Source organism: Ornithorhynchus anatinus, chromosome 17, assembly GCF_004115215.2.
Source record: "Ornithorhynchus anatinus isolate Pmale09 chromosome 17, mOrnAna1.pri.v4, whole genome shotgun sequence".
Taxonomy (NCBI): domain Eukaryota; kingdom Metazoa; phylum Chordata; class Mammalia; order Monotremata; family Ornithorhynchidae; genus Ornithorhynchus; species Ornithorhynchus anatinus.
The window spans coordinates 25133263-25149388 of NC_041744.1; the positions used below are offsets into that span (position 1 = coordinate 25133263).

Below are 16126 nucleotides of genomic sequence, written 5' to 3' on the forward strand. Positions count from 1 at the left end.
GGCTCTTTCTACTGAGCCACGCTAAGCGCTTACTAGGTGCAGAGCACTGCTCTAAGCGCTGGGGGAGACACAGGGGCATCAGGTTGTCCCACGTGGGCTCACAGTCTTCATCCCCATTTTGCTGATGATAGTAATGTTGGTATTTGTTAAGTGCTTACTAGGTGCAGAGCACTGTTCTAAGCGCTGGGGGAGATGCAGCGTGGCTCAGTGGAAAGAGCCTGGGCTTCGGAGTTAGAATCCCGGCTCTGCCACTTAATAATAATAATGTTGGTATTTGTTAAGTGCTTACTATGTGCAGAGCGCTGTTCTAAGCGCTGGGGGAGACACAGGGGAATTTGTCTTCATCCCCATTTTGCGGATGATAGTAATGTTGGTGTTTGTTAAGCGCTTACTATGTACAGAGCGCTGTTCTAAGCGCTGGGGGAGACACTAGGGAATCAGGTTGTCCCACGTGGGGCTCACCGTCTTCATCCCCATTTTACAGATGATAATAATAATTGTATTTGTTAAGCGCTTACTATGTGTAAAGCACTGTCCTAAGCGCTGGGGGATACCAGGTGATCAGGTTGTCCCACGTGGGGCTCACAGTTTTTGTAATCCCCATTTTACAGATGAGGGAACTGAGGCACAGGGAAGTGAAGTCACTTGCCCAAAGTGACTTGGGAAGCAGCGTGGCTCATTGGAAAGAGCCAGGGCTTCGGAGTCAGAGGTCATGGGTTCGATTCCCGGATCTGCCACTTGTCAGCTGTGTGACTATGGGCAAGTCACTTCATTTCTCTGTGCCTCAGTTACCTCATCTGTAAAATGGGGATTAACTGTGAGCCTCACGTGGGACAACCCAATTACCCTGTATCTACCCCAGTGCTTAGAACAGTGCTCTGCACATAGTAAGCTCTTAACAAATACCAACATTATTATTCTCGGGGCCTCAGTGACCTCATCTGTAAAATGGGACTTAAGACTGTGAGCCCCACGTGGGACGACCTCATTACCCAAAACCTATCCTGGCGCTTAGAACAGTTCTTGGCACATAATAAACACTAAGCAAATACCCACCATTATCATTATTATTATTAATCCCTATTTTACAGATGAGGTCACTGAGGCCCAGAGAAGCGGCTGGTCCAAGGCCACACAGCAGACAAGTGGCGAAGTGGAAATTAGAACCCACGTCCTCTTGACTCCCAAACCCGGGCTCTGGCCACGAAGCCACGCTGCCGAGGAAAATTCCAACTCCGGCAAAAAAAAAATTTAAAAATCCCCATTTTGTTCTGCAAATGGTCCCCATTTTGTTCTACAAAAAAAGGAGCAGCCAGTTGACCTCGGATGTAAAAATCTCAATCGCTCTTTGAGCAAAAGTTTCCTTCTCTGTTTATGTGTAGTGAAGAGGTGGTTGAAAACTTTGGACAAATCACCCAACAAAGCAATCTGAAGTCAACTCCCGGGGCAGGGGGAGACTTTTTTTTTCTTCCTAACTGCCATATGTTTCACAAGACATTCTAGTTCAAATGACTTGGCTCCAAAGTTTCTTTTTTTTTTTTTTTAAGTGGCAAAAGAACTGGAATTTTAACAAGAGGAAAGTAATTAAAGAAGAAAAGGAAACATGGAAAATACTCATGACTACACAAGAGTAATAGGCTGCTGTTATTGTGAAATTCTTCAGCCTTTCAAATGGAAAGTGTAGCTTGCTATTTTTAAAAACAAAAGCGCCAGATCCAGCCAAAAAGACTCGAGAGTCTAAGCTAACGCATTTCTACTGATAGACAAAGACCTGGAATATTTATCTGTGGTCCTCTGTGTTTCTACCAGCACTACCCTTAACCTCTGATCAACACCCTCTGCATCCGCAGAAAGACCCTTGCCTTAACACAGCTCCTATCCTGGATAAACAAAATAGCTGAAAGGTCATAAACGGAAGGTCCCTAATCCCGAACAAGCAGACTGAAAAGTTGGCCAACAAGCTTGAGATAAGGATGCAACATCTCAAATAAATTATTCCGGAGTCGAAGGCAAGAAGGTGGTATTTATTAAAGCTAAAAATGCGTTGATTCGGGGATTGAAAATACTAGCGAAACACATAACCTTTCACTTGTCCTGAGATAAAAATACACTTTTCAGGTGAGTTTTGCGTAGTAGCACGTGGTAATGAATCAAGCCAGGGTAATCTCAAGGGCACTAGCAAAGAGACCAAAAAAAGTAGTACATTAAGAGAACATTAAAGAGTACTCAACATAAAGAGCACATTAATCTTAACATTAAGAGTACATTGGTTAGAATCCAGACCCTTCCCTCTACCCTACCAGAAAGCTACATACAAAATTCAAGAGCAGATCCAATTGTATATAAACTCAGACCTTGGAAGACAAACAAATGGCAATTTCACTTCAGAATGCTTTTCCCCTAGGGTCGCTCTTGGGCTCTTTGGTTACTCCTATATTCACTCATACATACAAAGTTTCTCTCTTTCTCTCTTTTCCCTTTCCCTCCCTCCCTCCCTCCCATTGCTACCCACCTCAGCATCCTAGAAATCTGCTTCTTTTAGGGATCCCTGGGGCCAAAAGAACTTTATATCTCTTGGAGTACTATTGTTATTGGTACTCCATGATGCCACTGACAGTGACACGATGTATGTCTGAGGTATCCCTAAGTCAGGAGGGGTTTTTATATTAGTGGTAATGGATTGTGCTGAGTCCACTGTCGCTTAGGTCTACAGCATGCATTTAAATTATAGGGGCAGTCAGTAGCCATAGAACAGCAGATCTCTGTGCACCCTCATCCATTTTATACACCATTGTTTGGATATTCATATTCACTGCACCAATGTGTGGTCTTAATTGAAAAAACAGATGTAGCCTGCGGCTGTGGCTTTGGGTGTCCTTGCAATAGGGAAGAGGTCGCCGCCCCCCCTCTCCAGTAAGAGTGTCCTAGAGAACATGTTAACCCCACTTTTTCCCCAAACCCTCCACTAGATGATCATCGTTGTCAGGTGCAATATTCACAACAGGTTCTTCTCAATTTGTTTAGATATTGAGTTCCACAAGTACTAGTCCCTGAAGGTCCTAACTCTATAAGTCTTTCTATGAGGTCCACTGTCAACAAAGGGCATATGAAGGGGATAAAACTGTGTCATGTGCTGCTGCTGCTCGTTAAGGGCAGGGAATGTGTCTGTTGATTGTTATATTGTACTCTCCCAAGTGCTAAGTACAGTGGTTTGCACATAGTAAGTGCTCAATAAATACATTAGAATGAATGAATGCTGAGGAAGACAACACAGATGTCAGTGGCAAGGGTACAGAGAGAAACTCTAGTCTAGTCAGACATTTCCAAGTGGACATGTTCAGACAGAGAGAGGGACTGGGAAAGAGAATGTGAATGACTCAGCACGAAGACTGAGAGCTCCGTGCAGGACAGGAGTTAGGTCCAACCTAACATTTGCATCTACCCCATTGCTTAGAACAGTGTTTGACACATAGTAAGCGATTAAAAAATACCATTTTTTTAAAAAACCCAAAAAACCTAAGGTATGTCCTACTGACTATATGATTTTTCTCTCCCCATCTCTACCCCTATTCTTAACCCTAAAATACACATTCATATGTGCATTCTTTCAGTTCACTTCTTCGCTCTCATTTTTTTTTTTTTCAATTTCTATTTCTGTCATTTTCTATTTCCACACCACCACATGTGTGGTCCATTTCCCTAGGTGAAAATTATGGACTATGGAGCTTGGATCCAGAAGTAAAATTGATTCTGACACTCTTTTAGGATTTGGATCTTCTGGAGAGGAACTGTGAGAGTCTGGATCAGTATGACACTCCCTAAGTCAATCAATGGTATTTAGTGAGTACTGTGCTCTGTGCGTAGTATTCAGCACTTGAGAGAGTACAACAATATTCATTCAATAGTATTTATTGAGCGCTTACTGTGGGCAAAGCACTGTACTAAGTGCTTGGGAGAGTAGAGTATAACAACAGACACATTCCTGCCCACATCGAGCTCCCAGTCTGGAGGATAGCGTAGACCAATCTTTGTCCTCAAAGAGGCTACAATCTATTGGAGGGAAATGGGAAAGACCCTGGACCCATATTTCTTGGTTCCCTCCAGCCTGGGCCAGAGTGGGTCCTGGTGACTATTCAGGAACATTCTGACAAGTTCCAAGAAATATGCTGGGGGAGTGGGCTGGGTCATCCCACAGTCCTTCAATAAATCAATCACTGTTATCTACTGAACATTTACCATGTTCAGAGCACTGTACTGAGTGCTTGGGAAAGTAAAATAAAACAGAGTTGGTAGATATGATCCCTCCTGACAAGGAGCGTAAGCCTTCATACCATCTTGGAACACAAGACAGGCTAAAGAGATCAACAATTTCACTCTGGCATATACCAGAATAGACTCACACTACCTTTGTATGCCATTTGGGGAGGAAATCAATGACCCCTGTCCTCAAGAAGTAACTCCCGGTCAGAGCTGGACAATTATCCTGACCACTGGTTTTAAGGCATTAAATCAGCTCTCCCTCCCCATTGCTTATACTCACTCCTTGCCCACTACACCCCTTTCTTTCCTTTCTCTCAAGCCAACCTCTTCATTGTGCTTTATTCTCATGTCTCTTGCCATTCACACCCTCCCTTCTCCCTGGAACGCCCTCCTCATTAGGAGGTAGGTGACTGTTCCCCCCCCACATAGATTCAAAGCCCTTCTGAAATCACACTCCTCCTGGAAAGCTCCCCTGATTACCTCATTTCCCCGGCCCCATCCCTTCTAATGCCACTTCAAGACTCTGATATCACTTAAAAGTCATGGGTTCTGATCCTGACTCTGCCAAATGTCTGCTTTGTGACCTTGGGCAAGTCACTTTGCTTCTCTGGGCTTCTGTTACCTCACCTGTAAAACGGGGATGGAGACTGTAAGCCCCATGCATGTAGGACAAGGGATTATGTCCAACCCGATTTGCTTGTATTCATCCCAGGGCTTAGTAGAGTGCCTGGCACATAGTAAGCACTTAATAAATACTATAATTATTATTAAGCATTTGGGTGCTCACATACTAATAATAATGGTATTTGTTAAGCACTTACTATGTGCCAGGCATTGTAGTAAGTGCTGGGGTGGATAGAAGCCAAACCCTGTCCTGAGTGGGGCTCATTGTCTTAATCCCCATTTTGCAGATGAGGTAATTGAGGCACAGAGAAGTTAACTGACTTGTCTGAGGTCAAAGAACAGACAAGTGGTAAAGCCATCTGACTCCCAGACCCATGCTCTACCGACTAGGCCACGGCACCTCCTAATGCTTCCCCATAAGTGAAATTTATTTTAGTGTCTGTCTCCCCAAATAGAATGTAAACTTCTTGTGGATAGGCATCTCCCAAGCAATTAGTACAGTGCTCAGCATATAGTAAGCGCTCAATAAATACCACTGATGACGATCAGAGCTACGACTTCTACTATACTCTCCCAAGTGATTAGTACTGACCTCTGCTCGGCATTAGTGCTCAGTAAATGATACTGATTAATTTATTCTGAAAAGCCACTTTAGTTCTGGGGGTGCAATGGAAAGCTGCATACAAAGTAATAGGAGAGGGGCTTGGGGCTGAAGACAAATGCTTCCAACTGCCCATGATGTTTCTTGTAACTATTATGCAGAAGAGTAGCAGCTCTGGTGGTGGACAGGGCAACAGAGATTGAAAAAGCTGCTGAACACATTCTTTGCTCTAGACATGGGGCTAGACTAAATTAACTTGGCAGATACCAAAATGAGCCATCCTCATGGATCACTGAAGTATTATCTTGGAGAAAATGTGCTCTTTACAAAGACCATTCGTTATGAGTTGGCCCTTTCAGTCATTTCAATCCATTTCTTTAAATAATTTTTGATGCATAATTTGTAGAGAGATTTAAATATCCCAGCCTAGAACCAAACAACAAAACAGAACTCAAAGCACAAAGGGGAACTGTTGTCTCTAGCATTTCAAATAAAAGCACCTCTGGGGAAACTGAGGACAGTTACAAATGCTATAGCAAGAACTGAAGACTAAACTGTAGTAAACCCAAATGGGAATTAAATTACTTTCAAGATGTTTACCTTGTTGATGGGATACCTTGCATATAAAAATAGCGTATCTATGGCAGTACTTTTTTTTTCAGCAAGAATTGTTACCACCTGTGTAATAATTTTAGGTATATGGCTGTATATGGGATAAGCCACTCTGCCCATCCACTGAGTTGAAACAGAAAGTTAAATATTATCATCACAGGAGTGTTAGGCATTGTGAATGAGTGAGTAGTTTCTCAACTCAGCAATGCAGATTTACCTGAGGAAATTCTAATCCTGTTCAAATGAGTTACAGACACAGACCTCTTATATATAGTTAAAAATAATTGATGTACCACACTTTATATCAAGGAATGTCTAGAATTTGCTATCCATTCAATGAGAAAACTAGTTTTTGCCCTCTCTCCCATTCTCTCACTCTCATGATCTTCAAAGGCATGTTTTGATAGACAGGTCAGTTCAGTACTCTAATTGCACAGTTCTTACTATTTGGTAGCTAATCTTGACAACCACTTGGGCATTTCACCTAGCACAGAACATAATTTCTCAAAGACTCATGCCCATAAAAGCCAGTGCTGTATCCATTGCCAGTGGGCTGCATCTGGGGCCTCAATAGCAATATGTGTGATAGGTGCAGACAGGGAGAGCAGATGCCTTATTTTCTCTTCTGTTATTTCAAATCAGCAAGGTCAAACTACTCTCTACTGTCTAATCTAGTCTTGAGGTGTTGAACCCTTCTTAATTGAGATCCAACTACCAGAGAATGAATGGGATTCATGTGGGCACATTTTCAGATCTTCAGATAAAGATCTTTTTGTTTATTTTTATCATTTTGTGTGTATGTAACTTTTAAGAAAGAGGACCTGGCAAATACACCTGTGGCTACCATAGGGAAATACAGTAAAGGACAAAAAGAGGGGAATGGGAAGAAGGAACCTACTTTTCTATAAAGATGTAACGCAATTAAACCATGCAATTCCTTTTTCTTTGGCCTCAGTGAGAATTCATAAGAGACTATATTTTGTAGGAAGTGAAAAAGAGGTATTTATTAGATCTGTGTCAATATTTTAACAAAAGGTTTGGCGGTTTAGCTTTTTTCCTTTCAGATATAGGCAGGGCTTAGTATATACTGTTTTAATCATGAATTGTAATTCACTTAAATTGTGATCATAGATAACAGCTGCACAGCTGAGAGAAGAACTTCTATATGCTTACAATTTGGACACAAGCTGAATATTTTATAAGCAATTTACATTATGCTTAATTCGGCAGATGTGTTTTACAAAAATGTTTAGCGTTTAGGTTTTTCTTTTGCCTTCCTTGCTACTTCTGAAATTCTTTTGAGAAATGTTTACAGGGATAAGATGCATATGTTGGGATTTACGTAGCATGCTTTATATGCATTAAATTAAATCCCACCTGCTGCCTTGCTCATTTTGGTTAGGGGTGTTATATCTGTTCAACTTGAGATAAAGCCACAATGTTGGTGAATTTTGCAATTTCTAAAAACCCTAGGCCCATTAACAATTCAGGGATAATATGTCTCAGAAAACAAATCCCAGGCCTGAATAATCATGGTGTACACATCACCTCTCACGCTTATGAGTCAGTAATTAGAGAGCATACAGGGTGCAAAGCATTGGGTGAGGTAATAATGTTGGTATTTGTTAAGCGCTTACTATATGCAGAGCACTGTTCTAAGCGCTGGGGTAAACACAGGGGAATCAGGTTGTCCCACATGGGGCTCACAGTCTTAATCCCCATTTTACAGATGAGGGAACTGAGGCACAGAGAAGTTAAGTGACTTGCCCACAGTCACACAGCTGACAAGTGGCAGAGCTGGGATTCGAACTCATGAGCCCTGACTCCAAAGCCCGTGCTCTTTCCACTGCGCCACGCTGCTTCTTTAGTGAGGTGCTCCAAAAATTAACCAAAAAAAGTAAAAAAACACAATCCCTATCCTCAAGGATCTTACAGTTTAGTAGGTAAGAAACAGAAATTGATTCATTTTTCATTGCAAGCATAATTTTAATTTGTACCCAAATATTGACCACCTTTTTTAAAGCCCAGATAGAAATATTTCATGAAAAGCATCATTCAAGCTAAAAGAGTTAAAACACTTTAGTCTGATTAAGGCCTAGAATTCTAAAAACTGAGGTTCTTGTCTCTTTGGCAAACTCTGAACCAGTTTGTGCAGTGTTTACTGGGAAGCAGTAGGCTGCTATGAAGTTGACAGGAAATGCAAAACCAATGCCTTGGTCACGTAGGATAATTACATATTTTCAAAAGAGTGTACTCAGTCGCCGGACCAAATTCTAGGACAGCCCATCCAATTCCAGTGAAACCATTATCCTAATATTTAAACATCCTTGATGGCTCGATATACTCCCGTCTTCTCAATTTCCTTTCATGACTTTCCACTGTAAAATGCAATAGTCCATTGAAAACAAGAATGTCTCTGCTGAATATTGTTATGCTTTATCTTTCAATCCCATCTACCACTGCCCTAATACTTCCAGAAGCCACCATATCAGTACCAAATAAGAAAACTTACTATGAGTGGTAAACACAATTCTCCCCTGCAGAGCTCCTGAAGAAGGGAGCAATATAATAATAATAATAATGTTGGTATTTGTTAAGCGCTTACTATGTGCCGAGCACTGTTCTAAGCGCTGGGGTAGACATAGGGGAATCAGGTTGTCCCACGTGGGGGCTCACAATCTTAATCCCCATTTTACAGATGAGGGAACTGAGGCACAGAGAAGTTAAGTGACTTGCCCACAGTCACACAGCCGACAAGTGGCAGAGCTGGGATTCGAACTCATGAGCCCTGACTCCAAAGCCCGTGCTCTTTCCACTGAGCCACGCTGCTTCTTGCATTATCATTTCAGGAGCTGGGCAAGAGCACTTTCCTTGAGCAGCTCCTCTCATTCTCTAGAGAAGCAGTACGGCCAAGTGGATAGAGCACGGACCTGGGAGTGAGAAGGACCTGGGTCCTAATTCCAGCTCCATGACCTGTCGTGTGACTCTGGCCAAGTCACTTCACTTCTTTCTGCTTCAGTTGCCTCATCTGTAGAATGGGGATTACAACTGTGAGCCCCAGGTAGGAAATGGACTATGTCCAACCTGATTATCTTGTATATAACCCAGAATTTAGAGCAGTTTCTGGCACTAAGTACTTAATAAATACAACAATTACTATTAATATTATTACTATTATTACTTGCAAGCAGTGAGAACCTGAGAATACCCTGAATGCAGCCACTTGCAAGTCCATCTACTCCATGTTCACAAATATCTCTTTGGGACCCGTTGAAGAGATGCTAAAGGAAGCAGAGAAGCCACAGCTTCCATTAATCGGTCCAATCACAAAAATTTGTGTCACCTGCTCTACCATTTCTACCACTACCACCTCCAAACAACAAGATGCCTACCTTCCCTGGACTTTTCCTCTTCTCCCTGAAGTCCCTGCTTCATTTATAACATAGATCAGTATAGGTTCATATACATTGTGCACTCAAACAGGAGAACTTCCTTAGTCACTGAAAAAGTAACTTTAATGCTAAAGACAGAGAAATTAATGTCACCAATTCTAGAAAATTGGTGAAGAAAATTGAGAAGCAGCGTGGCACAGGGGAGAGAGCACGGGCTTTGGAGTCAGGGCTCATGAGTTCAAATCCCAGCTCTGCCACTTGTCAGCTGTGTGACTGTGGGCAAGTCACTTAACTTCTCTGTGCCTCAGTTCCCTCATCTGTAAAATGGGGATTAAGATTGTGAGCCCCACATGGGACAACCTGATTCCCCTATGTTTACCCCAGCGCTTAGAACAGTGCTCTGCACATAGTAAGCGCTTAACAAATACCAACATTATTAGAAAATAAAAATCGAAGGCCCCAAATCTTCTAAAAGAAATTTTGATACTAAGCATTTATGCCCTCAAACTTTTCCTTTGAAACCTACACAAGATTAAAATCTTTTGTGCTTGGATCCTACGCATAAAGTCTTGATAATTCAAGAATTATAGGAAAAATAATAAAATTAATCATGAGGATAAAAGTCTACAGCATGTAAAAGAGGGTCATTTTTGGTATTCTATTAGACAAATGGCAGGCTTCCAGAATTTGTATCTGTTATGTTTTTTCAATGATAGAATCAGGCAAGAAAAAGAACAAGAAAACAGAGGGAAGGAGTGAGGGAAAAACAGAAAGGGAAGGGAGGCAGAGGTAAAGAGAAAGCACAGTGAGAAAACGTGCTCTCGATTTTGTCTTGTCAAGCCAAAAACAAATTTTAAGTGCACAGTCACATAAAAAGCCCTTACAACCGCATTTTACGACAGTTTTTGAAGTCATGTCCTCAAGACATAATCTCTCTCTCTATATGCACAGAGAGAGAATAAGTACTATACATGTATATGTGTGTGTATCTATACCTATATACTTAATGTACAAGTATTATATATGGGAAAAGGGGAGAAGTCGGCTTTCTTCTCGCTCCCCACTGCCACTCTCATACCATTCCACCTCCCTTCCTTCAAAGCCCATATCATCTGCCTCTATCACCCACTCCAGATTCTAGTAACAATTATCTACCGACCTCCAAGCCCCACCTCCAACTTTTTGAACCACTTGGATCTCATTTTTACATTCCTTCTTTCTCCATCCTTACATGATCCTTGGGGACTTTGATACCCACACAGATGTTCCTGATGAGCCTCTGCTGTCCCTTTCTATCACTCCTAAACTCCGCTGACCTCCTGCTCCACCCCACCTCACCAACTTGGACACACACTCCATCTCATCATCTCAAAAGAGTGCACAATCCCTTCCCTCACCAACGCTGAAATCCCTCCATCTGACCATGACCTCATGTGCCTTCTTTCCTCCTCCCCACAAATCTGTCCTGTTCCTCCCCCTGCCCACCCGCCCCGTGAGAGACCTCTGATCTTTTGACCTCATCCAATTTTCTCAAGTCATCATGCCCCATTTAGTCTCCATACTTAATCCAAGTACTTATCCTATCCTGGCTTGATTACTGTATCAGCCTCCTTGCTGACCTCACTGCCTTCTGCCTTCTGCCCAGATCATTTTCCTTCAAAAACAATCAGCCCATGGTTCCCCACTCAAGAACCTCCGGGGGCTGCCCATCCACCTGTGCATCAAACAGAAACTCCTTCCCATCAGCTTTAAAGCATTCAATCACCTTGCCCCCTCCTACCTCACCTCGCTACTCTCCTGCAACAACCAAGCCCCCACACTTCACTCCACACTGCCAACTTACTCACTGTATCTCAATCGTATCTATCTCACCACCCTCCTCTCACACATGTCCTGCCTTTGGTCTGTAACATCCTCCCACTTCATATCCATACTCTCTCCCCACCCCCTTCCACCCCAAAGCCTTACTCAATGCACATCTCCTCCAACAGGCCTTCCCTAATTAAGCCCTCATTCCTCTTCTCCCATTCTCTTCTGCATTGCCCTGACTTTCTCTGCAGCCCCACAGCATTTATGTACATAACCATAAATTATTTATTTATATTAATGTCTGTCTCCCCCTCTACACTGTAAGTTTGTTTCGGGTTGGGATGTGTCTACCAACTCTGTTATTTGTACTCTAAGTGCTGATACAGTGCTCTACACATAGTAAGTGCTCAGTATGAATTGATTGATATGTCTAATACTTAAGTGTAAGAGTAAGGAAGAATGCTCAGCTGTGCCTATATTTTCAATTATGAAATGAATCTGAACTAGGATTTTATATGCCTTTTCAATGCTTGCAAATATACATATATAAAATATTTAATTTTGTATTTTGCCAGGACATAATATTATCCAATATTTCTAACCTTCAAAGAAATATCAGATTTAATCTTATGCCACTGTGGTCAATTATGACAACGTTATGCATATTTCTTCTCTATCCCATTCTAAGGGAACTGCTGAATCATGTATCTAGCATTTCTATGACACTATGAAGAAAAGCCTCTTTGCTTATAGACTAGTCACACTACTCATCCTCCAACAACATAAAGAACTGTTTAAAATAATAATCATACCCCAGAATAATATCTTCTTGGGGTTCAGACAAGGATAGCTTTAGTGACAACAAAAAGTGATAGTGTTGGATGCAAAATTTACAAATAGATAGAACACAGTATTTGTTCCTGAACCATTATCATCTCAGACACAGTTTAAACAGAGTAACCTGTCCCTGAAATCTCAGGATTTAGTTTATGTTTAACATGTGAAAGACTTCTATTGGTAATAAAGGAGGGAGTATTAGAGTGTCACCTAGCGGATCATTCGAATACCTAGAAAACAATCAATTTGATACAAATATTCAGTATATGTACACAACAGCTAAGGAAGTCATTTTTCCAAGAATTAACAGCTGTCACAGCACTTTCCACCTTGTTATCACTCAATAAATCCCTGTTGAGGATGATAATCTATTTTTAAGGAGCCAGTTGAGTGTCATGTGATGTACTGGAGTGCCAGAAAAACTGACCGAAAATATGTCTAATATTTGTGAAGGGAAAACGAGTGCAATAAGAGGTCAAATATCATGAGCCTGTTATTTTCAAAGAATATGCATTCTTAAATTCAGAGAAGTAGTAGTAATAGTATTTACTGAACACCCACTGAATGTATCGCTCTGTCCTGAGTGTCATACACAACAGAGAAAACAAAAAAAAAGATCAGTGTAATTAAACATAAATGGAATAAATTATATGCCATTAGCTTCCGTCAATTATGTTTAACTAGAGAGGCCATGTCATGGTCTGTAACTAGTCATCAGACAATTGCCTTATAAATAATAGATTAATTAGAAAACCAAGGCAAAAGTTTTACAACCCACCCAGCATTCAACTTTCCACTTTAGCGATGTGGAATTGAAAAATGGTATAACTCTCCATTTTCTTTCTGGGACTTAATGAAGGTTCGTGTTTGAAACACTAATTAAAAAGCTTCAAGTTGCTAGTCTGGCACATGCAGAGCATAAAGTCAAACAGGAAGAAAAATAACAAAGCCTCGGTGCTCTACCACTGAATGCTGACTACACAGTTTCTTACATGATTAGTTATTCTGGGGATGTGGAGACAAGGATATGAAGTACTTACTAAACCAAGAATATTTTTCCTTAAACTTGCACTAATGATATATATTATGACTCAATTTAAAGGCCATGTTCAGTTTGATTCATTCTTATGTGCCCGAAAGGTCTATTAGCACTTCAAAGTTGATTTAAGCTGAGAAGTTACTGTGATAATATCAATAATAATTAACCAAAATGTTTTGTTTACGAATTGCCTGACAAAGAATTTGAAAAGAACTTTATAAACAACCTTACAGTAACTCTCCCAGTGTCTTTGAAGAAGTAGGTTTCATTAATTTCACACCCACACATTATTTCAGTTGGAAGAATGGGGAATAGCCCTTTTCTCAAAATAGACATCTGTAAAAACTTCTTCCAAACCAGTTCAAGGACTATAACTTCCAAGCTATTAAAGATACAGTGTCCAGAAGCTATTTGGCCTAGCAGGGAATGGGACTGGAAGTCACAGAACCTGGATTCTATTCACAGGTATACTACTTGCCTGCTGTGTGACCCTAGGCAAGGCACTCAACTTCTCGGTGTCTCAGTTTTCCCATCAAAACTGGGGATTCAGTATTCCAGTTTAGACTGTGAGGACCATGTTCCACAAAGACTGTCCTAAAGATGATTAACTTGTTTCTACCCCAGTGCTTAGAACAGTGCTTGACACAGAGTAACCATTTAAAAAAATACGAATAATAATAATATCAACTGCATAAAATTAGAAACTATTTGCAAGTGAATATTCACTACATTTCCTGCAAGTTATTCACATGGAACTAATGGCCAAAATTAAAGATGGTATTTCAAGAAGTTTTTATAACTCCAAATAAAGCTATCTAGCTTCTTTTTGGAATGAAACAGTAACATTATATTTTTCCCCTTTTTATCCAGGACAGAAGATGTCAAATCATTTTTTCCAATTAGGCTGTTTAAAAAGACATCAATTTTTGTCTTTGGGTCACTTCTTCCCATCTAGTCAGTCTATCACTACACATCTTCAAAGAAGAAAACTGTTTTCAAAACACAGCTTGTGAATGGGCTATTAGAATATCTTGGAACAGGATCTCCAGTTCCTAGATGCTGAATTCATAATGCAAATCATATATAGCTACTAGAAACCAGCTACTTTTCGGGGAGGCTTCTTGAGACTTACATTTCCCTGAGGAAGAAAAAAGGGGGCTCATAGCTAGGAGTAAGGACAGATAACTCCAGTCCGTTCAATTTTGTATCCACTTTCATTGCTTGATCCACTCCTGTACTTAGTGCAGTGCTGGCACATAGTAAGTGATTTAACAAATGTCATATTGTAGTAAAAACAGGGAGTGGGGGCTTTTATAGTGTTCGATACTGTAATGCCCTCTTCTGGTAGCACACATATATTGAAAACCTCCCATCTGCTCTTCAATTATTTCAGGGGATTCAGAGAAAGCTGACTGTGTTGGGGAGGTGGAAGACTCAAAACAACAAAGCAGTATGTTGTTCTAATGTGAAGCAATATATACATATGTACACATGCACATACATTTAAAATCAAACCCGGCACAGCCTGTCTCTGAAATGTGATGGATATCACCCATTCTTTTTTAAGCCTCTGGAATTAATTTACCAAAATATTTGCTGAGCTTTGTACAGTTCTGTTAAAATTATGATGCTAAAGAGGTGGGATTTTGTGTGTATTAACCTTTAAATCCATTCTAATTCATGAAACTAATTTTGCTTCAATGAGAAGACTTACAGGGATAAGTGCAAGAATATGAATATGCAAAGCATGTTGGGAATATTGCTCACTTTTTCCCCTTCTAGGCTTGCCCTGCTTCCATTTCCAGTCCAACATATCTGAGCATAGTCAATACCACCCTATTTATGAATTCATAGAATATGAACAATATTGTTTAACTCATTTAATAGTATTTGTTGCACGCTTACTGTGTGCAAAGCACTGATGATTTGCACTGAATCCAAACAATGAATTGTTCATAAGTACGTGGTAGGAAGGCTTAAAAGCTTCATGGTTGAATATCAAAAGAAGAAAGTTACTTTCACAGGGGATGGGATGCAGGAGAGAAATCATCTGCTGAAGTCTTTCTGAAGAACTAATGACAGGTTATTCACATCTTGGTGTGGAAAAACTAAGATTGGAATACAAAGGCGCATAAGTTCTTTGATAAAAACAGCACTGGAAAACCCCCAGGGATATGAAATACATAAAACAATCATCTACCTGTTTGGGTTTCAGCACTGCAGATCGCTTTTGTTCTTTACTACAGTTATTTAAAAAACATATCTTAAAAGGGACCTTATTATTCATGGTGTAGTATGCTGACTTTTCTTGAAGGATGCTTCTTTGGTTTAGCATGACATACTGGTGTTACTAACAGAAAAGAAACACATGATTGTGGTTTTGGAAAAAAAAGCCTTTAGACTGAGGAATATTTTGGTTCTGGGATTCATTTTACATTTTCAATAGTTTCCATCAGTTGAAAATGAAATCTGGTTTCAATTTCTTAACTGCATTTCTTTGTTAAATTAGTAAAACTTTGATAATAGCCCCTTGAACTAAGCTTTCATTTTTTATGGGCTAATTCCTTCCCATCAGATGCTCAGAACAGATCTTTGTTAAGAAGCAGAAGGAAAGGATTTTCTCTTTGGCTGCAGTGCAAAAAATGTCAATCTTTCTATGTCCCAAATAGTGTTTATCATTTATTTTACCCTATTTCTTAGTTGGAGCAGCTCACCACCCAAAAAGTCCCCAAAGAATGCTTTCAGTCCAACCTATCACACATTTGAATTCTATTAGCCAAAACAAACTCTAAGATAAGTAGTCTAGCTCCAGCAGAGTTGACTCTAAGAATAAGGGGAAAGATTGAATAAAAAAGATATATTTCCATTTCCCAAGGGAGCTTTACAAAGCCAATTAGCTTAGGTACATGTCCCAGCCAAGTGGAATGAGGAACGAGATTCATTTCATTCACA

General features: G+C 40.5%; 1 protein-coding gene across 6 annotated transcripts in view; it reads right to left on the bottom strand.

Annotated features, from left to right (window-relative positions):
* Window positions 1-16126, bottom strand: part of ROBO1 (roundabout guidance receptor 1) — a 797263-nt gene that overhangs the window by 339741 nt on the left and 441396 nt on the right. The window lies entirely within an intron of this gene.